The sequence below is a fragment of the Peromyscus leucopus genome, chromosome 14, assembly GCF_004664715.2.
Source record: "Peromyscus leucopus breed LL Stock chromosome 14, UCI_PerLeu_2.1, whole genome shotgun sequence".
In the NCBI taxonomy this organism is placed as follows: Eukaryota; Metazoa; Chordata; class Mammalia; order Rodentia; family Cricetidae; genus Peromyscus; species Peromyscus leucopus.
Window position 1 is genome coordinate 78,856,083 of NC_051075.1, and position 14,382 is coordinate 78,870,464.

A 14,382-nucleotide genomic window follows, 5' to 3' on the forward strand; every position below is an offset into this window, starting at 1 on the left:
ACCACTGCCCGGCCAGATGGTCTTTTAAAAATATTATTTTATGTGTGTGAATGTTTTTCTTGCATGTATGTCTGCAAACCACGTGCATGCCTCATGCCTGTGGAAGCCAGAAGAGGGAGGGCTTCAGATCCCTTGGAACTGACGTTACTGACAATTGTGAGCTGCCATGTGGGTGCCGGGAATCAAACCCAGGTCCAAGCAGCCAGCGCTCTTTATTTAGAGTCTTGTCTCCAGCCCCCGATGACCTTCTTGTCAGCTGCTGTCTCCATCTCCGCAGCCCGTGCTCTAGCTACTGCAGGACCTTGACCGCCAGCTGTGCAGGACTCTGGGAGTGCCTCAGGGGACTTCCAGTATCTGCCCCAGTCTGGGCTCAAAACCAGTCTGGCCACAGTCTGGCACAGGCCAGGACCTCTTCAAGGGATGTCCTCTAAGCCCTTTCTGGCTGTCCTGAAGGAAGTCCCTTCCTCCAGCGCCTCTCCACAAAGCTTGATGCTTCATCTCTTTTGCCTCCAAGTTGGTGGGTTGCACCTCAGAGATGTTAGCAGGCTGAGAGGGAATGAAGACAGGGAAGTCAGGCGGAAGTTCACCGGCCAGGTTAGCCTAGCGTGCAGAGCAAGGCAGAAGCGGCCAGACAGAGCCTGCCTCATGGTGTTCGGACAGCGCCGACTTCCAAAGTTGTCCTTTCGCCTCCGCGCCTGTGCTGAGGCAGGCACGCTCATGTGCACCGCCCCCTCACACACAATAGTGATACATGTTTATTTTACTTTATTTTAAGGTTGAAAACAAAATGACCCTAAGCACTTGTCCAACTTTCTGTTTTGAAACCAAGGTCTTATGTAACCCAGGCTGGACTTGACTCAGCCTATAACCCACGAATGACCTTGAACTCTGGTTTGTTCGAGACAAGGTGACACTATGTAGCTCTGGCTGTTCTAGAACTCACTATGCAGACTAGGCTGGCCTCAAACTCCCAGAGATCTCTCTGTCTCTGCCTCCCAGTGCTGGGATCAAAGGTGTGCGGTGACAAACTCTTGACTGTCCTGCCTTCACCAGCTAATTCACTAAAGATCCGGTTCCGGTTCCAAGGCACGATGCGCACCTGCTGTGGACCATCGCGTGACTCCAGCATCCTGTGCCGCCATCTCTAGATCTTGTTCACTTTCTCCAAAATGAAGCTGTCTTTCCCGAATTCCACTTCCTTGCCTGTCGATCAGCCCTGGCAGCCCCATTCTGCCTCTGTCCTATGAATCGGATGGTTCCAGAGACCTCACCGGCACGAAGCACTACCCTGTCCAGTTTCTGAGACTGACTGACCTCACAGCCCCGTGTCCTCAAGGCCTCTCCATGATGTAGTGAGGAGATGGATGCTTACAGCTGACCACCATAGCCCGAAAGCAGTGATACTCAGTGTGTGTGAGGGCTCCCTATGAGGTACTGGGAAGAGCTTGGTACTCACAGAACCATTGCCAGAAGAGACAGACCCTGGCCCCCAGTGACCCTTGTCCTTGCCCCTAGGTCCTGCGTCTGCTCGGGAAGTTGCTACTGACCTGTCATTTGCCAAGAATGTTATTTCTTTACTTTTATGTTGTCAAAAATGAATCGATCGTCTAGAGACATTCTGGCTGCTTCCAACTGCTTGCCATTGATTGCTGTAATTGGCTCCACTTGGTCCTGAGTCAGTCCTCTGTGGAAAAGTACAAGGTCTGCAGCTGGAGGATTGTGAAATGGACAAACAAAGCGAGGAGGTGGCCAGAGGAGGCTTTTCCTGGGCCCGGCTCACAGTGCTGCTGCCCCAAGAACACGCTGGTATCCAGGGAGGAGCGAGGAGCTGCCCACGGAAACAGGCTCCAGCCTGCTGTGGGGGGAAAAGAGGAACCCAAAGCAAGCCTGAATGTTGACAGAGGCCCTGGAAAAGGGCATCACTTCGCTCTTGTCCTGCCCATCCCTCACATCTGCGCCAAGGAGCTTATGCAGCCAAGGGGCTGGTGTGGGGAGGACCTTCACTGGGGGTACAGTCCTAGGTGAAGGAACCTCTGCTTTTATTTTTAAGAAAAATTGTGTCCCATATGTCTGTTGCATGAATCCTAATTGGTCTAATAATAAAAACCCAGAGCCAGATATCAGGGTGAAAGTTAAAAGGTCAGAGGTAACAAGCCACAGCCACTTCTCACCTCGCCAACTCCTCAGCAGGAAAGAGAAGGTCCTGTCTTCACGAATCCTCAGACTGAATGCCTCTGAGTCCTCAGCCAAAAGGGCTCTCTAGTTCCTGTCTCCTCACACCTTATATTCCTTTCTCTGCCCATCCATTTCACTTCCTGTCTCAACCTTCCTAGTGCTGGGATTGATGGCGTGTGTGCTTCCCAAATACTGGGGTTAAAGGTGTGTGCCACCACTGCCAGGCTGTGTTTCTCTCCTAGACTGGATCAATCTCATGTAGCCCAGGGTGGCTTTGAACTCACAGAGATCCAGACGGATCTCTGCCTCCCGAGTGCTAGGATTAAAGGTCTGTGCCACGGCTGCCTGACCTCTATGTTTAACTCTGTGGCTGGCTCTGTCCTCTGATCGTCAGGTGAGCTTTATTTCTTAGATTACAAATATCACCACACATATCCTTTGAGCCTCCAAGCCTGTCCCCATGGTCAAGCCCTCCTAGCAGCCTGAGTCTACCACGCTGTGTCCACTCCGACAGAATTGTGTACCACCTGCACATGGCCAGCTCCCACACTGTGGCTAGCCTTATTTCTATCCAGTCAGTGGGGCATCTTGGAAACACATCTGGCTGTGGCCATCAGAATCTGACCATCTTGTCACGCAGGAACAATCTTTTCCAGGGCAGAACCAGGACCTTCTTGGTCCCCAACCTGTCCCTCTATTGCTGCCTGCTGCCTTCAACAAACGCACATGTCTGGTTGTAGGTGTGACGGCACTTGGACCCTTTGTCACGGTAGTGACAGAGAGCAGGTATGAGAAGCTGCCAGGGTCAGCAGAATTTCATTCCTGTGGATCATGGCATCCTCCTAGCCGAGCTGGGAGGAGCCCTGGGTGTCCTTCAGAACCTTAAGGCAGGAATTGGGTCTCAGGACTCAGCCTAGGCTATGCCTGGGGCACTTTGGAACTAGAGCCCTGCCGTTACAAACGTGGCCGCTCGTGGCCGTGGCCGCTCGTGGCCGTGGCTACTGTCTGGTGCAAGCCAAGGGGACAAGCAGGCTGAGTCACTGCTACAGATGCTGGGGAGCAGAGCAGGCTGGAGATGATGGCGAAGACGGGGGTGGGGGAGGGGAGCAGTGTGTGCAACAGAGATGCAAATTATACAGATTGCTACAAGATGGTAAGTGCTGTGGAAAACAGGACTTGGCCAGGGAGTGCGGGGCCAGCAGATGGCAAGGGCAGGGTGCTCCAGAGGACACTGTGACTGGTAGGTACAGCTGCTGTATCCTGCAGCTGCCCGGGCCAGGGTGGCCATTGTGCTGTGGGTGGTGAGATGTGGGAGGAGGGAGGCCCCTGTGGACAGGCAGGTGGTTAAGCTGTCATCCCCAAGGGCTTTGGGAATCACTGGGGGTCTGGGCATCTGAGAGTTGTGACCTGGCCGCGCTTCCAGAAAGCAAGGACAAAGTGCTAAGCCCCAGAGAGGCTCTGCCCTCCGAGTCCTGTGTAGACGCTCCCTGCCCAGAATATATTATTAAACAACTGTGGAAAGGATTGAGAGCTGGTGAGTGACTCGGTGGGTGAATGTATTCGTCACCTAGCCTGGTGACTTGCCTTCTATCCCCAGAACCCAAGGGGTGGAAGGAAGAAACTCCTACATGTTGCCCTCTGACCTCCACATGTATGACATAGAGTGAGCATGGCCACACCCCCCAAATGAATATGGAAATAAAATTAAAGACAGATGTGACACACACCTATAATCCCAGCAGTCAGGAGGCAGAGGCAGGTAGATCTGTGAGTTCGAGGCCAGCCTGGCCTACAGAGTGAGTTCTAGGGCTATATAGTGGGACCCTGTTTCAAACATCAACAAAAGCTTAGGAAGGGAATATGAGGAGAGGGTGAGCCTTGCTTTGGAGGACCCCACTCCCCACTCATCCCCTTGGTGATGTGTAGTGGGAATTTTAAAAGTTCTTATTAATAGAGTCAAACCCGAGGCGAGTTATTGGGGTCCATGCTGGTAGATCAGAGAGACAGAACAAACCACAGCTATCTCACCTCGCCGGTTCCTCAGCTGGTCTTGTCTCCTCAGACTGGAGGCCTCTGAGTCCTCATCCGGAATGGGTCTCAGCTGAATTACTGCTCAAAAGCCCTGAATGCTTAACCAGCCAAAATCTTCTAGTTTCTGGTCCTCACGCCTTATATATCTTTCTACTTTCTACCACCACTCCCTGGGATTAAAGGCTGGCTTTCTGGGATTAAAGGCGTGTCACCATGCTTGGCTATTTCCAATGTGGCCTTGAACTCACAGAGATCCAGAGGGATTTCTATCTCTGGAATGCTAGGATTAAAGGTGTGAGTGCCACCATTTTCTAGCCTTTGTATCTAGTGGCTGTCTGTTCTCTGACCCCAGATAAATTTATTAGAATACACAATACCACCACAAATGGATGAGCCTTTGCCCCAGAACCTGAGAGAGAGGCTCCCGCTGTCCAGCTGTGGGGGTTGTGTTTGGCTCTCCAGCCCCAGGACACATACTTCCATAGTTAGGACAGAGTCAGCCAAGAAGGGGGTTCGGGCACGTGCTGGACCAGAGAAAGGAGGAGCTTCCTGTGTGGGGTGGGGGGAACAGAGCCTGCACGCTCAGCGGCTTTGGGACACGATGGACTAGATGGCCAGAAAAAGTTGCTCAGCACCCCTTGGACCCAAACTCTGGAAGCTTTGGGCTTCCATCCCTGGGGTGACATGGCAATCACAGGGGTCCAGTGATCAGATCTGAGTTGAGGGCTTACTGTCACCAGTGTCCTTGAAGACTCAGTTTCTCCACTTGTAAAATGGGGCGATGTTCTCTGCTCTGGCTGATACTCATGGACCAGCACATGCGCTATGCTGTGGTTGCTGAGGGCTGGAGCGCTGGGCCTTCCCTGGTGGGAAGGAAAACCCCAGATACACCCTGGGCCAGGCCACAGTTGTTCCCCATCCCCCTTCCGAAACCTAGTGTACTCTTTTCAGTGGGCACCACCTTAGCCTGTGTGGAACCAACCTCAAGGTTCCTGTTACTCAATGTGTGCTACGTCCTCCTGGCAGAGGTCAGGTTCTGTCCTGCAGGGCCAGACAGCTGAGCCATCCAGCTGGTCCATGGAATTTGACTTTATCTCTGAGTAGGTGGACTGTCTCCTCCATCCGCACAGGTCTGAGCCTCCCCTGAGCCTGGGTGGCAGTGGCTGGAGGTGTGTGTCTGTTGGGGTCCTCCATCCTACCTGTAGCTACCCTCACCTGATGCCTTTCTCCATTTGTTTTTTGAGACAGGGTCTGATGTAGCCCAGGCTGGCTTTGCTGTGTAGCTGAGGATAACCTTGAACTCCTGATTTCCTGGTATTACAAGTGTGTGCCGCCACATCCTGTCCAATACCTTTTTTCGGGAGAGTTTCCAGACCCCTGTAGTCCTGGCTGGCTCCTTGGTATGAAGCCATCCAGAGGAGGTTTATGGTCCTCTTCTCCAAGTACCTAGTATATGGGGTACCTAGTATATGAGTGTACCTAATATGTGGGGACCTGGAAATCTGTCTGCAGCTGCACTTGAGGAGCCAGGACCTGCTGCAGGAGACAGGAGGCCAGTCATGGAGTGGAGATGTAGGCATAAGGAGGCTCACACTGGAGACCCTACAGGCCTGGGTGTTCTGGTCATCGTGGGAGTGGATGCACAGCGGGCAGGGATGCTGAACCACCAGAGAGACCCACACCCCGCTCTATTGCTGAATTTTGCTGCTGCTGCTGTTTTTCCTCCTTTCTTCCTTGCAGTAAAAACACGTGGCATTGCAGTTTCAGCCTCATTGTGTATCTGTGTTCACACTTGTGTGGTGTTGGGAGCAGAACTGAGTGTGCATACCCCCAAATTCCAAATGATATTTTCAACTTGTGCCTCTACACACTCAGTTCTTGGAGTTTGGATTAGGGCGTTCTGGTGTTCTGTCACACGGGAGGGTGCCTAAGGAGGCAGGAGGCTCTCGGCTCAACCTGTGAAACACCAACCCCAAAGAGAAGAGTCCAGAGTCTCTGCTTTTCCAAGGCACAGAAGAGAGAACTATTTGAGGGGGTGGAAATGCTAATCAGGGCTGGGGATGACACTCAGGGCTGGGGAGCTGTCCAGCATGTACAAGGCCTGGGTTCAGTCCCAGCAACACACACACTAAGCTGTCTGGCCCCATGCGTATGAGACACCGAGAGTAGTCAAGTCACAGTGACAGCAGCAGGATGAGTTGCTGGGGACGCCCTTGACAGAGTTCTGGGACACCCTTGACAGAGTTCTAGGACACCCTTGACAGGGTTCTAGGACACCCTTGACAGAGTTCTAGGACACCCTTGACAGGGTTCTAGGACACCCTTGACAGGGTTCTGGGACACCCTTGACAGGGTTCTGGGACACCCTTGACAGAGTTCTAGGACACCCTTGACAGGGTTCTAGGACACCCTTGACAGAGTTCTGGGACACCCTTGACAGGGTTCTGGGACACCCTTGACAGGGTTCTGGGACACCCTTGACAGAGTTCTGGGACACCTTTAACAGAGTTCTGGGACACCCTTGACAGAGTTCTGGGACACCCTTGACAGGGTTCTGGGACACCCTTGACAGAGTTCTAGGACACCCTTGACAGAGTTCTAGGACACCCTTGACAGAGTTCTGGGACACCCTTGACAGGGTTCTGGGACACCCTTGACAGGGTTCTGGGACGCCCTTGACAGGGTTCTGGGACGCCCTTGACAGGGTTCTGGGACGCCCTTGACAGGGTTCTGGGACGCCCTTGACAGAGTTCTGGGAGTGTTGTGTAGAACCCAGCCATCCCTCAGGCCCAATGCCCTGCAGCGGGTTCTCCCTGCTGCAGATAGGAACCTGCTCCATACTGGACACCCTACCAAGAAATCCTGACGCATCACCGGTCTCTAGCAGACTCCCAGGTCTCAGGGTCTCTCACCTGGAGAAGTGAATCTATCAAAAGGGGAATTGGTGACCACATACCCTCTTCCTCCCCTCCTCCCTGACTCCTGCCTGGAAACCAGCCTGGCTGAAGACTTGTGTTGTGACACTCCATCATCCTCAAGAAGGTAGAAGAGCCCCCCCCCTCTACTGTGGACCTGATCTCCTCTCTTCACAGCTTCTGTGATGCTGCCGTTTGTCTTTCTGTCCATAGCATTTAAATAAATCTTGTAGTCTCCAGGAACGGTCTCTGTCTTCACATCCTCTGATGTTGAGACCTTAACATTCCAATTTTCCTTTTCATTGCTGGTCACGGGACCCAGGGCTTTGGACATACTGGCAAGTGTTCTGTCACTGAGCCACACCCTCAGCCTTCCAGTCAGTTTTACAAGATGAGAAGGATCATGGAGACAGATGATGTTGATGGTTATGAATTGTTAATGTGTTGAATAATGCTAAATGTTCATAGTGATTTAGATGGTAAAAAGCACACTGGGTGTGGCCTACTGCAATAAAAATGGGGGGAAGGATATGCAAGTATCAGACTGGAGGGAGATAACCCCAAACATGTTTCTGACCAAGGTCTAGCATCCAGTCCTAGAAAAGTCTTAGACCTCCATAATGAGACAGCTGAAGCCAGGCGTTTGGGTGAGGCTTGCAATTCTAGTGCTCAGGAGGCTGAGGCAGGAAGATCATGACCTTGGGTTATATAATGAACCCTCAAAACAAAAGCACAAAGACCCCCCTAATAAAACAATAAAAATATATGTTTTACAAGGTAGATATGTGGGCTGGGGATGTGGCTTAGGTCCTAGAGTGCCTGCCTAGCATGCATGAAAGCCCTGAGTTCCATTTCCACCACCTATAAAGTGGGCATGGAGTCAAGAAGTTCAGGGTCACCCTTGGATACTTAATGACTTGGAGGCCAAACCTTGGCTACATGAGACCCTGTGTTTCATAAACAAACCTAAAGGTAGCTATGTGGATGTGCAGTAAGCACGTGGTATTTCCAGCATGACAGTCCTGGAGAAAACGCAACTTTAAACTGCAAAGAGGGCCCTGGGTCTGGCTCAGGGTCTTTGCCCACATGCATGAGGCTCTGGGTTCAAATCGTAACAACACAAAAACGAAACACTCAAGCCGGGCGTTGGTGGCGCACGCCTTTAATCCCAGCACTCGGGAGGCAGAGCCAGGTGGATCTCTGTGAGTTCGAGGCCAGCCTGGACTACCAAGTGAGTCCCAGGAAAGGCGCAAAGCTACACAGAGAAACCCTGTCTCGAAAAACCAAAAAAAAAAAAAAAAAAAAAAAAAAAAAACAACAACAAAAAAAAAACCGAAACACTCCCAGACACCACATTTACTCAAATGACACACAAAAGCCAACAGAGGCCACCAGATGTCTGAGAAGCTTTAGTCATGTCAAAGCAGGCACAGGCCAAGTCTCTAACTACAGGCAGATGGTGACTCCATGGAGGAGTGACGTGGGCGAATGTCACCAGGAAAGAGATGACAGTGCCACTACCTCACTATCCCATTGATATAGTTTCAGCAAAGGCAGAACGATCAGATAAAATGCAAAGAAACCGACCGCAGGGCCTGTGGGAGCATTTCAGGATGCAAGGGAAGGCCATCTCTTGGTAGGGCTTTTTCAGTTACACAGCTGAGGTTTCCTCAAAGCTCTTCGGGTCTCTGGCTCTGCGGCAAGACCTGCAGGATACACAAGCATAGTAACCATGGGTCTGATGACACAAACCTGGGATCCCAACCGCTAGGGGGCTTAGGCAGGAGGATTGCCATGAGTTTGAGACCGTCTTGGGCTACAGAATGAAATGTTGTCTTAACACACAGATAAACAAAACCCCAGAAAAGCCAGGTGTGGTGGTACATGCCTTTAATTCCAGCTCGTGGAGGCAGAGGCAGGTGGATGTCTCTAAGTTTTGACCTTGTCTACGGTGTAGGAATGGGTTTAATTTCTCTGCCAACTAAAGACTTAAACAGCAGGAAAGAAGTGTGTTGCTAGAAATTTTGGAGAGTCCTAAGGGAGTTGATATGCCTAGGAATTTGGGGGCCCCTCGGGGTTTTCAGTCTCATTAATAAAAGAATTTGCTAGGCATGGTGGTATATGCCCTTAATCCCAGGACTCAGGCAAAGACAGGAAGATCTCCATGAGTCTGAGGTCGATCTGGTCTACCTCACAAATAACAGAAGCCAGAGCTATATTTGAGATAAAGTCAGGCTTTGCCTCAAAACAAAACAAACAAAAAACTAAAAATAAGTTAAGCATGAACACAAGGTGTTGTGGAATAATCTTTTTATACACTATGAAGATGTGTGGTTTTCATTGGTTTAATAAAGAGCTAAATAAATAGCTAGGCAGGACGAGGGACAGGCAGGAGAGCCAGACAGAGAGAACTCTGGGAAGAAGAAGGGTGGGGTTGTCAGGCAGATGGAGAGGGAGCAAGACACGAAAGGGTTCAGGTAAATGCCACAGTCATGTGGCAACGTGTAGAGCATTACGTGTTGTAAGAGCTAGTTAGTGAGCCAGGCAGTGGTGGCACACGCCCTTAATGCCAGCACTTGGGAGGCAGAGGCAGGCAGATCAGTTGCTGGAGGGCTTCTCTCCAGGTTCCCCAAGCCCCGCAGTCCCACAATCCACTTATAAAATAGTCACTCAGACGCTTATATCACTTATAAACTGTATGGCCGTGGCAGGCTTCTTGCTAACTGTTCTTTTATCTTAAATTAACCCATTTTTATAAATCTATACCTTGCCACGTGGCTGGTGGCTTACCAGAGTCTTTACATGCTGCTTGTCCTGGCAGTGGCTGCAGTGTCTCCCCCCTCAGCCTTCCGATTCCCCGAATTCTCCTCTCTCCTTGTCCCACCTACTTCCTGCCTGGCAACCTACTTCCTGCCTGGTCACTGGCCATCAGTGTTTTATTTATATAGAGCAATATCCACAGCACAGATCTCTGAGTTCAGCCTGGTGTATAGAATAAGTTCCAGGACAGCCAGGTCTGCACAGAGAAACCTTGTCTTGAGAAACCAAAGAGAGAATGAACACAGAAGGAAGCTCAAGGACAAAGAATGGACTGAAGCAGAAGCTGGAGGGTAGTTGATTAGGGCTTGAAAGGAAACCCCAGCCGGGTGTGGGGCGCATACCTTAGACCAGCAGTGGCTAGGGCAGAGGCAGGAGGATCTCTGTGAGTTTGAGGCCATCCTGGTCTACAAAGTGAGTTCCAGGCTAGCCAAGCCTGCATAGTGCGACCCTGCCTTAAAAGGAGGAGAGAGAAAGGAGGACGTGGTAGCTCATACCAGCATGGTAATACCAGTCGTTGGGAGGTTTGGGGCACGGAGGCAAGAGGATTAGGAGTTCAAGATCAGCCTCAGCAAGTTTGAGGCCAGCCTCTGAGCTCAGAAGCTTGTGATGAAGTTTCTAGTACACTTGCCGTCAGACCTGTCTGTGTCCTTTCCGCCTACCACCAAGCCGTCCCATCTCATCTGCAGCCTGTGGGCCCAAGGGCCCCCCTTCCTTCTATTAGGCAATGGACCCTCCTCCCACCTGTGTTTCAAGACAGCATTTCTCTGTGCAATCCTGGCTGTCTTGGAACTTCCTTTGTTGACCAGGCTGGCCTCAAACTCACAGAGATCCTCCTGCCTCTGCCCTAGCCACTGCTGGTCTAAGGTATGCGCCTCAAATTCAGAAACTCAGAGACCTGCCTGCTTCTGCCTCCCGAGTGCTGGGGCTAAAGGTATGCGCCACCACGCTCGGCTGGTAGTAGCTGTCTTAAGGTTTGGGGCTTCTCTTCCAGCTCTGCTCAGACAGGCCTCCAGGAATGCACATAGGGCCTCTGTTTCCAGAGTCATGTGAGAACAGCTACCAAGACCTCCCGAGTCACGATTGTGTTGGTAGGAAGTGATGTGGTGGCCTGCAGAGCTTGGGGGGAACCTTAGGTACCGTTCTCTCAAAGGGTGCCGGCACTCACTGAAGAAGTTGGATTGTCCACACAGGCCTGAGGTCTCGGCCCCCACAGGCATTCCTAGGAGAATGTGAGGGGTGGAGATGGCCAGGCCGTCTCCCGTGGGAGCCCCTGCCTCAGTGTGGCTGGTTCTCAGCCCAGCGCTGTCATACTGCCCTGGAGCTTTGTGCTGGGTAGTTCAGACTCTACAAAGGAAAAACTGCTCGGAAATTCCATTTTTAGAATTAAGGCCTTAGACCAGAAAGGGTGTGATCTGCAGGAGCTGGATTAGCCCCAGGGCCGGATACCAGGATGGGTGTGCCCAGTGACTCTTCCCTGAGCCTGGCACACAGCAATGCTGCCTAGGTCAGGAGGGAACTGCATGCTTCTGAGGGGGAGTCCAGGTGCCTCCAGCTGGCCACTGCCACTCACTCTGCCCTCCAGCCCCCTCCCAGCCTGAGGCCCGTCCTTAAGCGCTGCATTCCAGGTGGACATCCTCTCTGCTGACATCCCCCGGTTTCTTCTTCCTGTTGCTTCTTCCTTCTCTTTTCTTCTCCTTCCTTCTCTCCCTGCTTCCTTTCTTTTCCTCTCTACTTGGGCATTTGTGGACAACCTCAGCCTCCTGCCTCAAGACAGATGCCCATCCATATTTACGTTAAAAAGATGATTTTTTTTTAAAACAAAAATAGTAACCTGCTCTATTTCTACTTGGAAGTTCTATTTATTCTTTTTCTTCCTCTTCTTCCTCCTCCTCCCTTCTTTAAGACAGGGTCTCACTGTGTAGCCCTGGCTGTCCTGGAACTCACTCTGTAGACCAGGCTGACCTTGAACTCACAGAGTGCTGGGATCAAAGACATGTGCCACCCTGTCTGGTTTACATCACTCTTCTTTAACCAGATTTCAGCTTCACCTCAGCACCTGTTATAGGCTGATATTTTGAGTGTTCAAGAGTTTTGAAGATCACTGTAAAAACCTGTAGTGTAGAATGGGCTACTGCATGGTTTCTAGTGTGAATGAGATATGGTCCAGATCAAAGTATGACTCAGTTTGCAGAAGAACATACAGATGGTGATGGGGAGTTGATAGAGTAATGCTTTGGTGCCTGGTAAGGTTTAAAAGTGCAAATTTGCAATCCCAGTGAGATTTTGTCTTAAAAACAAACAACAACAACAACAAAAACCATGGCCTTTTTGGTTTATGCCTGTCACCCCAGCTCTCAGGAGATGGAGGCAGGAGAAACAGAAGTTCAAGGTCACCCTAACTACAGTGACTTCGAGGCCAGCCTGAGCTACCCGAGACCTTGTTTCAAAAACAAACCAAAGGACATTGTGCTGGTTAATTTTGCCAACTTGGCACAAGGTGTAGTCATCTAAGAAGAGGGCACCTCAATTGAGAAAACGGGTCCATAAGATTGGGCTGTAGGCAAGACTGTAGGGCATTTTCTTAATTAGTGATGGATGGCGGAGGGACCAGGCCATGGTGGGTGGTGCCATCCCTGGGCTGCTGGTCCTGGGTTCTATAAGAAGGTGGGCTGAGCAAGCCATGAGGAGCAAGCCAGTAAGCAGCAGCCCTCCATGGCCTCTGCATCAGCTCCTACCTCCAGGTTCCTGCCCTGTTTGAGTTCCTGTCCTCACTTCCTTCAGTGATGAACAACAATGTCGAAGTGTGAGCCAAATAAACCCTTTCCTCCTCAGTTTGCTTTTGGTCATGCTGTTTTATCACAGCAATAGTAATTCTAATTAGGACAAAAATCAAATCCACAGGTTGAACCCCAGCTTTGCTTACATTTCCAGGCAGCTTAATGATCTGTCCAGGTAGGGAGCAGGGCAGCAGGGCCAGAAGCTGAAGGAGATGGAAGGAATGAGGGCAGAGGACCACACAGTTCCATCTGGGAGGGGAAGAGGATGGAGAAGCTGACAGGTAGCACCACCATGCTGGCTGCCCTTACTGGACAGAAGAGTACCCTAGACCAGTGCTCACCTTCACTGAGACAGCCTGCTGTAGCTGGAACAACCCTAGTGGGGAGCAACATATAGGGAGCAGGGCTGGCCAGGTCCCTTGATGTCCCATGATGGCACAGCCCCCCAACCCTTCAGCTGGTCCCAGGGATGCTCAGAGGCCACACAGATCTCCACAATCAGGTGTTAAGGCTTTGCCCTGGTAACCCCATGTTTATTCCCAGGGCCGCATACCTCTAGGCCCACTGGGACGGGCAGATAATGTGTCTGCTGGCCCAATGCAGCCTGCTGAGGCCTTCTCACTGCCAAGGCTGAGCTCACATGGGACATAACTTCACGGTTCTGCCAGCCTCTAGGTCAGAAGCATGGAGGGTCAGAGGACCACTAGAGACGGTACCCGGCTGGAGATGCAGCTCAGTTTGTACAGTGCTTGCCTAGTGTGCACAAAACCCAGCGTTTAATCCCTAGTGCTGTATAAACTGGGTGTGATGATGCATGCCTGTAATTCTGGCATTTGGGAGGTGGAGGCGAGGGGTTCATAAGTTCAAGATCATCCTCAGTTCATAATGAGTTTGAGGTCTACTTGGGATACAGGAGACCACCCTATGTCAAAACATTAAAAAACAAACCAAACCAAACCAACATATTCAAGCAAGGATGGGTGAGGCTGACTGTAGAGAATCCTTTGCTTCACCCCAGCCGCCAGGCAGCTGTCCTGCCAAGTATTTGGACAGCAGAGCCTTGGACAGCAGTTCCTCCCTTGGGAGAGTGACCTCAGTCACTAATGGCTCTAAGAACTGTCAGGAATTCTGAGAGTCAAGACAGGATTCAAGGACGTAAGGGGCTTGAGTCTCTTCCACCAGAGGGCCGTGAGGCAAAGGGTCAGCTTGACCTCCTCTCTTCCAGGGGCCCCGGCGGCATACCCTGCTGCTCGGTGGCAGGTGCTAGGCAGGGTTGGGAGGCGCTCCTGCTCTAATGATGCCCGGCCAGGGGACAAACAGCTGCGTCAACTGACCACACTGAACAGCAGAGGAAGGGACAGGTGGAAGCCTGGGGGAGGCCTTGTCCAGGCTGGCATGGCCACAGAAGGCTTCTTTGAGGAAATGATTCCAGCCTGAGTCTTGGAGTACTGAGGGACAAAGAAGAACATACGCTGTGGTCTAACTATTCCTGTGGGAATAACACAACCGTGGCCATGACGGAGCAGAGACTGCTATGAAGACCTATAGAATACCTTGGCTCTGCAGGCGTGGTTCTGAAAGAAGCAATATGGTATGGTGCTGGCTAGATTCATGGGAAGGAACTGTTAGCCACTCCCAGGAGAGGTACCAGGCCCTCACCCAAG